The sequence below is a fragment of the Phascolarctos cinereus genome, unplaced genomic scaffold (assembly GCF_003287225.1).
Source record: "Phascolarctos cinereus isolate Bilbo 61053 unplaced genomic scaffold, phaCin_HiC Scaffold_726;HRSCAF=1367, whole genome shotgun sequence".
NCBI classification, from domain to species: Eukaryota; Metazoa; Chordata; class Mammalia; order Diprotodontia; family Phascolarctidae; genus Phascolarctos; species Phascolarctos cinereus.
The window spans coordinates 31,461,400-31,470,455 of NW_027556098.1; positions in this window are offsets into that span (position 1 = coordinate 31,461,400).

Sequence of the window (9,056 nt, forward strand, 5' to 3'; positions counted from 1 at the left end):
TTGAGGGTCACAGAGGAAGTTAAATAAGAGAGAGACTCTGGGAATGGTCTTGTTCTGTTATAGTGGTTGTAAGTGAGGAAATAAAAATGGAAAAGGAAATCTATCAGAAATTAAACGAGTGAATAAATGAATTAGTGAGAAAGCATTTATTAATTGCATACCATGTACCAAGCATTATACTAAGAGAAACTCAAGAGAAGCAAATACAAAACCAAAGGCAGCTCTTGGTCTCAACCAGCTATAATTTGAAAGGGGGAGAACATACATATAAACAATGGATAACCACATGACATAAAATGAAAACAGTAAGACAAAATAACACAATTTTTGAGGTGAAGTTAAAACAGTCCTTAGGGGAAAAGTAATCTTTCAAATGCTTTCATCAATAAAATAAAGATTAAATCAATACATTAGGCCCAAAACATTTAAAACTAGAAAAAGAAATAAAAACCAACCAAATGCAAAAATAGAAACCACAAAAATGAAAGTATCAGCAAAAATTAGTGTAAAAAAAAAACAAATTTGATAAGTAAATAAAACAAGGAACTTTTTTTCCTTTTTATTTTGTTGCAAAGCTAACATAATAGACAAACCATCATCTAATCTAACTTAAAACAAGATAGGAAAACAAATTTCAATATCAAAAATTCAAAATCAGAATTCACAATAAATGAAGAGGAAAAGAAATTATTAGGAAAATATTTTGCCAATTATATCAAATAATAAGTCAATCATCAAACATTCATTAAGAGCTTACTATGTGCCAGGCACTGTGCAAAGCACTGAGAATACAAATACAAGCAAAAAGAATGACAGTCCCCGACCTCTGGGAGCTTACATTCTAATGGGGAATAACTGGTAAATGGATTCTTAAAATAGGTGTCAGGAGAAATTAGCTGGTACAGGGGCACGATGGGGAAGTTTTGCTTCTTGGGGAAATGAAGAGATGGATGGTCTGTTCACTTTCCTTAAATGAAAGTTATGGGAGTAGCTCTCTGCCCTCCAAATAGAGCAAGGGGCCTCAGGGGCAGAGGATACTTTTAAGGTCGCAGTTACAAGTTCCAGGGCTTGAGGTGATCTTCCAGGATGAAGAGTTTTCTGGGTCATGATAGAGAAGTCCAAAGAAGTGCAAATGAAATGAACAGATATTTGCAAATGTATTTTTGAAAATTTTGTCAAAAAAAGTAAAGAATTTAAATTAAAAAAAAGATTGGATAAGACATAATCAACTCCAAAAGAAAAAAGCAAAAGCACAAGCTGTATTTATAAGTGAATTCTATCAAATATTCATAGGATATAATATCATCATCTATTTAGAACTGAAATTGACCAAGAGGCCATCTAGTCCTATCCCTCCAAAAAAACAATTACTTCCAATGTTACATAAAGTTATGCACAAGTAGAAAAAGTTATCATGCCAAATTTTCTCTATGATACAGTTAAGATATTGATACTTTAAACCAGGCAGAGAGAATACATAGAACAAAAATTATAATCCAATATCATTAATGAATATTGACTTAAAACACCAAATATTAATCAGAGACTACAGCAACATATTTTTTAAAAATTTTATTCATCAGTTTGAATTTACTCCAGTAATGGTGAATTGGTTCAATATTAGGAAAATCCATAAACATAAGAGACCACGTAATAACTAAACAATAAAATCCTATTATTATAACAATAGATGCATAAATTTGACAAATTCAAAATCCATTTCTATTAGAACATAAACAATCATAGGAATAAACATACCTTTTTCTTTTCTTTCTTTTTTTTTTTTAGTGAGGCAATTGGAGTTAAGTGACTTGCCCAGAGTCACATAGCTAGGAAGTACTGTGTATCTGAGGCTGGATTTGAACTCAGGTCCTCCTGACTCCAGGGCTGGTGCTCTATGCACTGAGTCACCTACTCACCCCTATACCTCTTCATAATATGAGAAATACTTTATATTTAAAACCAAGAGCCCATATATTAAGAAATGGAGAAAACACTAAAATTCTTGCAAATAAGATAAGGAGTAAATAAACCAAGGTATCTATTATCATTACTATTATATGACATAGTTTGAGAAATGCCAGCTATGGTAATGACAATATAAGTAAAATGAGGGCATAAGCATAAACAAAATGGAAACAAAATTATTGCTTTTTGCATAGTACAATGGATTGCTTGGAGAACTCAAGATGAAACTCAAAAAATGAATTAAAATGATAAATAACAGGAAGTAAAATATTAAATGTACATAAATCATCAGTCTTTCTGCATATGTATTTTCAACAAAACCCAGCAAGAAATGATAGAGAAATTTAATTCCAAATATCAATAGGATAGATACAATAGTTTGGAGTCCAAACCCAAGAATTGTATTACCACAACTCCAAAACACTATTAAAAGAAATAAAGACAGCCCTAAAAGTTGAAAGAACATTAATTGTTCATGGTTGGGCAACGCCAATTTATCAAAACGCCAATATTATACAAATTAATTCCATTCCATACCAGTAGAAACCACTAAAGACTTATTTCATAGAGTTTTTTAAAATGTTAAAATTCACTTTGAAAAACAAAAGGTCAATAACATTAAAGGAAATGGTGGGGGGAAGGACTGGGAATGAAGAGGTATCAGAAGAAGTACCAGACCTCAAGTTTTACTATAAAGCCAACAATCATCAATAAAAGTATTTTATTCTAGTTCAAAAAATAAAAAGAGAAAAGCTTATCAGTAGAATAGAATACACAGATGCTACAGATGCACATATACAGTATAATGTTCAATATAAAGTCCCCAACTACCTAGGTAAGGCGGACTCACTGTTGGACAAAAATTTGTGGGAAAAACTAGAAAGGGGGGCAGCTAGGTGGCGCAGCGAATAGAGCTCTGGCCTTGGAGTCAGAAGGACTCGAGTTCAAATCCAGCCTCAGACACTTAACACTTACTAGCTGTGTGACCCTGGGCAGGTCACTTAACCCCAATTGCCTCACCAAAAAAAAAAAAAAGCGAAAAAAAAACCAACTAGAAAGCAGTTTGTCAGAAATTACACCTCGGCTACCAACCACCAATGTGCATTACAATAAGTTACAAATGGAAATGCAATTCAGTTATAAAAAAGTTGCATCATAAATCAATTAGATGCAAGACAATGAGACAAAGTAGCAAGCATTTATTAAGAACTTATTATGTGCCAGGCTCTGTGTTAAGAGCTGGGAATACAAGTATGAACAAAAATTCTCAGAAAGCTTACATTCCAATCCTTTAAGATAGCCCACAAATGGGAGTGAAATAGAATAGTGGGATAAGGATTGATGAGCATGACACCCATCAAGGTACATGAATGTATAAACAAAAACATCTAGAAAAGAGAATGAAGGTTGATTTTCATGGGCTGTTCCTGAAATGGAGGAGGCCTTAGGAGGAAATGACCAATGGGAAAAGGGGCCAGTATGGCAAAGGAATGTTCCAGAGTGAGATGGCCACAGGGGCGGATGGAAGTGTCAGAGTGAAGGAGGACCCAGGAATTAAGAGAAGTTCTAAGAAAAAACTATAGCTGAGGTACATTGTTGAAGTCCATTAAGTCAGAAGTATATCTTTTAAGTCAGAAGTATACCTGGGAGGGGAAAGCAAGGAAGGAAATATTTTTTATAACTAGGTATAGGGAAAAGGCTCTTCAACAAACAAGTAACAGAGAAGATCACAAGAGACAAAATGGGCAATTTGTATTGCACAAACAAAATCAATGCAGTTAAAATTAGAAGAGAAATTGTTAACTGAGGAGAAAAATGATTGCTACGAGTTTCTTAGAGAAAAGTCTGATATCCAAGATATATAGGAAAATGATTCCAAAATATACGAACATGAACCACAGACAAATGGTTAAAAGATATGAATAACTTATCAAGGGAAGGAATCCAAGCACATGAAAAAGAAAAAAAAAGCTCCAAATCACTAAAAATAAGAAAAATATAAATTAAACAACTCTGAAGTTCCATCTCAAAAGATTAGCTTGGCAAAGATTAAAGGAAAATGACAAATTTTTGAGATGTCTGCAAAAGGACAGGTACACAGCACTGTCAATGGAGGTATACCAGTTGGTCCAGAAATAATTAGGACCTATACCCCCAAATTCACTAAATGTGCCCACCCTTCAATGATGATATCATTAATAGTCATGCCACTGGCAGGCCTATACCCAAGAGAGATCAGCATCATCATCCAAAACAACAAGAAGCACTTATTCTATGCTTAGGCACTTGGCTAGGAGTAGGAAGATATAAAGAAAGGCAAAAACTAGGCTCCTGATCAAAAAAAAGGAAAATATTCCAAGGATGACTTTTCATTATAGCAAAGAACTAGTAACTAAGGAAGTGCCCATTGAATAGGGTATTGGCTGAACACATGATGGTATATGAAAGTAATCTAAGAGGTTTAGCTATAAGGATGGATTCAGGGAAACATGGGAAGATTCATATGAACTGATACAGAATGAACAGAACCAGGAGAAAAATGACCAGGACATTGCAATGGGGGGGGTGAAGGGGGACTTTGAAAGCTTTAAGAATTCCAGTTAACGAAATCACCAACCACAACCCCACAGGACCAATGTTAAGGCATGCTTCTTATCTGCAGACAGTGTAGACAGATTAGAAGTGTGCATTTTCAGATACGGCCAATATATGGATTTCTTCCTTCTGCTTGACTATGAATATTTCTTATAAAGGATATTTTTTTTTCTTTAATTGGGGAACAGGGTAGAAGATGGCATTAGAGGTAGAAGTGGGAGGCTAATGGTAATGATGGCCCCAACAAAAGAAGAAAAGAAAGATAAGAGTTTCAGTAAAATATTTTTAACAAAGCACAACAGAAAAGAAGGAAGCTCAAGAAGGGACACAAATAAAGAGGAAAGTTTACAAACTATTGTGTTGAACTGTTGTCTTCTAAAGCTTAGTAAGCTTACAACTCCACTAAGACTTTTGCGACATCTGGACACTTAAAAAGCAAGCTGTATATAATTGAGACTCCTGGTTTCATATGTACTCAATCCTCTTTTATCCTTTCTATATGAAAATATTGGTGTTTGGTGGTATTGTTCAGGTTCAGAATTTTTTTTAAATTTTCATAGGTTAGCTTCGGCAACTCCAGAAAGCAAGTTGGACAAATTTCTGTCACAGAAGGCCACTTTATCCACAGACCATTAGGCAATTATACAATCTCCCCAAAATGCAGTCCCTTAAAACTCAAACCTTAAAAGGAACATGAACTAAGAAGCCCATTTTGCTCTGTCCTATGAACACATCTGATAAACAGCTAATAAGCACCTACTAAATGCCTGCCAACTGACTGACATTATCCAGATTCCCATGCGTGAGCCTAAAAATCATAAAGTTCCTCAGGACTTCAAGACTTTCTCTTGCCTCTCTCCTGCCTCTTTATTCATTTGCTAAAGGCTTATCTATCCTTCAGTGCCCAGCTCCAGTTCCATAACTTCCATGAAATATTCCCCTACTGCTCTATGCAATATGCTCTTGATTCAATTCAATTTAGTCAAGTAACATCTATCAAGTGTTTATTATGCGTTAGGCACTTGGTGATGTAAAAAGGAAATGGAAAACAATCCCCAACCCTCAAGGATCTTATATACCACTAGAGATTTCCCAAGTAATTGTAATATTTATTATATCTTGCACCCATTTGTGACAGCATATATAACTCTGTATAATTATTCATTTTTTTGTGTTTCTCTCCAGAAAGCTTCTTCAAGACAGAAGCTGATATCTCTCTTTATTTTTCCAGGCCCTAATAAGGGACTGTGAACATATCAAATATTCAATATGTTTTTGATGCTGCTTAGCTCAATTTGTAGGAAAAATATTAAATCCCTGTCTCAATAGGTAGGAGAAGGTAACAAACACTGTGGCTAAAACACACACACACACACACACACACACGTAATTTAGTAGGTATTTTTCCGTCTGAAGAAAAGAGCTAGTGTTCCCATTTCCCATTCTTTATTACCTAATTTCTGAACTTTATTTGGCTGTATGTTAGACCTAAGATTTGTCAGCTATCCTAAGAATGAGAAAAAGGAAGGGTGTATTGGCATTTAGAGATACATCTTGGAAGTCATAAGAGCAAGAATTTATTCCCCACGTGGACTTTGGACAGAATCCTTTGTTTCTTACTGAATCAGTTTCTCCACCTGTTGGAACGGAATTAAGGCAACTTTCTTTCCTTGTAATTTAGCATGATTTTTCTTTAAGAGGTTTGAGATCTGGAGTTGAGATAGGCATGGAAAAGTAACCATTATCATCAACATAAATCAAGTAAGTGGGATTTTCCCTCCCCCTAATTTCTGACCTTAGATGCAATAACATTTCCAAAGCAAAACAAAACAAAACAAAAAACTGAGTGAGGTACATAGAAGGTGTGATGGGCACCACATAGTAACTAGCTCCCATTTTACATATTCTAATACTTGTGACAGCTGCAATTTTTTCCCTGAAATCTAATTGCTGATTTGAAATGCCAATGACTATAAAATTTTGCAGACATTTTAAAGATGCAAATTACATATTACGTCAAAGTGATTTTAACATGGCTTTATTTCTCACTGGTTATGATTAAATTTGGAGGTAGGAATTCCAGGTTAGAGAATTTTGACCTTTAAGGGAAAAAAATGTCAGACCCAATAAATTGATGAAAAATCATTATGGCATGAGTTATTTAACCCAGATCACTGCTTTAAATAACAGAAGAATGAGGTTTTATAGTGACAGACTTCTTTGTCCTAGTAAGCCTAACGAGGTGCTAGGCACATAATAGGCACTCAATAAAGGTTTCCTAATGATTTATTGACATAGCTACCAAAATGGTATTCCAAAACATTTAGTAAATTAGAAGAATTTTACGGTGTACCTTATTAGTACAACTATGTATTCCCACACAATAAAATCCAATAAGTTTGCTTCTCACTTGGACCCTCTCTCTTTTCAATGCATTGTTCATGATCATTTTATCCCAGGATAGGAACTCATTTCCCAAAGCCTCTCCCTGGCTAAGTCTATCTGAGAGGTAGTGTGTGTGTACTGCAAAGAACACTGGGCTTAAATTTAAGACAGATGTAGATTTAAATTTTGTCTCTAACATTCAACATTTGAGTGATGGTGGGCAAATCACCTAACCTTCCTAAGCCTCGATTTCTTCATCTGTAAAAGGAGATAATCATCACATCTCTAGTACCTTTTTCACAGTGTTGTTTAAATAAGATGATGAATGTAAAACACTTTGCAATCCTTAAATGCACTATAAATGTCATCATCTCTCAGATCTGGGATGGAAGGAAACAAAAGAAGTGATATTATCCCTCTCCCCTTCTCAATAAAATGGAGAATATGCCATACTTTAAAAATTATTATAATACCTGACATTTTTAAAGCATTTTAAGATTTGCATAATCCTTTACATTTGTTATTTCTTTTGATCCTTTCAATCCTTTAAGGCAAGTTTCCCTGGCATTATTTCATTTTATGAGGGAGGCTACAAGATTGAGAGATCTCACCTACTTGTCCATGATCACAGAGGCACCAAGTGTCTGAGGCCAGATTTGAAGCCGGGTCTATCCCAAATCCAAGTATACTATTCTTTCTACCATGCATTTTGCTTTCAATAGGAAATTGCAGTCCTGGGAGTCAAGGGTATGCTAGTAAATGTTTAACAATGGGCTGTTATTGGGGAAAGCTGGGAGAGGAAATGTACGCACACTTTTAATAATCTGCATTATTAACATTTCAAATCTAGATAATCAACAAGACAATAAATCAAGCCCTGATTTGTAGCTGAGTTGCCAGACGTAAACAATCATAATGAAAACATAATAATCAGTTCTCAAGTATAGCTGGCTCCAACACATCACTTTTGGGGGTGTTCTTTAATATATCCTCAAGGATGCTACAATTCAGTCTTCCACTGAAAGATCGTATATCCAGAAAAGCCATGTGAATAAGTCTATGAGGAATTAGGCTAGCACTGAGCGTTCAATTTGATATTTTCAGTTTACTGGTTGTATAAAGGCAGCTAGGTGCTACTATAGAATAGATTGGTCCTAGAGTCAGAAAGACCAGAGTTCAAATCCAGCCTTAGATATTAGTTGTATAACTCTTAACCTTTGTCTGCCTCAGTTTCCTTATCCATAAAATAAGGATAATAATAGTACTTGCCTCTCAGGATGGTTGAGAAGATGAGACAATATTTGTAAGGTGCACACCTTAAAGTGTTATATAAATGCTAGCTATTATTATTGTGCCTATCAGATCCTATCACCATTAATTTCACAAGGCTATCCCAGGAGAGACTAGAAAAACTAGCTAGATAACATAGGAATGTGTCACAAAGTATTAATATATCTTTGTCAAATTCCAACTTATTTTCAACAAATACACATTAAAATCTTGTTATAAAATCCCTCTTACTTCCATGAAGTCGGGCATTGTTTGGGTCAAAACAGGTTTCTCTTATGTACTTACTGATATTTGCATAGTGCATATCATTCATTACAGTATGAACATGTTTATCTCTCAATTCTAGAGCAGAGAAAGTTAGTGGTACTTAACCTGTGTTACATTTAAACTGACCTCTTCATCTGAGTCACTATAAGGTTTTTGATCCCTTATTATATTCTTAGAAAAATATGATGTTCTTAAATTACTTTTCTTTCTACTTCCCAAAGAGGTCAGGAAAGATGAAGAAGTGAAGTTCTCATTCTAAGAAAAGTGCAGTTTGGGTGCATACCTTGTCCCTTGAAATTCAACATAAGAATTCAATTACTGTTTTCATTTTTATTGAAGACTGAAGATAGATCACAGAACCAGATAAAATCACTCTAGATACACCTTAGATTTTTCCAACCACTCTAGTGTATTTCTTAACCAACTGTCACTTTTTAGGAGATGGACTCATCTTCCCCTTTCTAGCAGATTATAACAATCTCTAAATTATCTCTCTTGGAAAAGAGGTAAGGAGACAGTGTGACTGTATAGACACTATAATCTAAAAAATT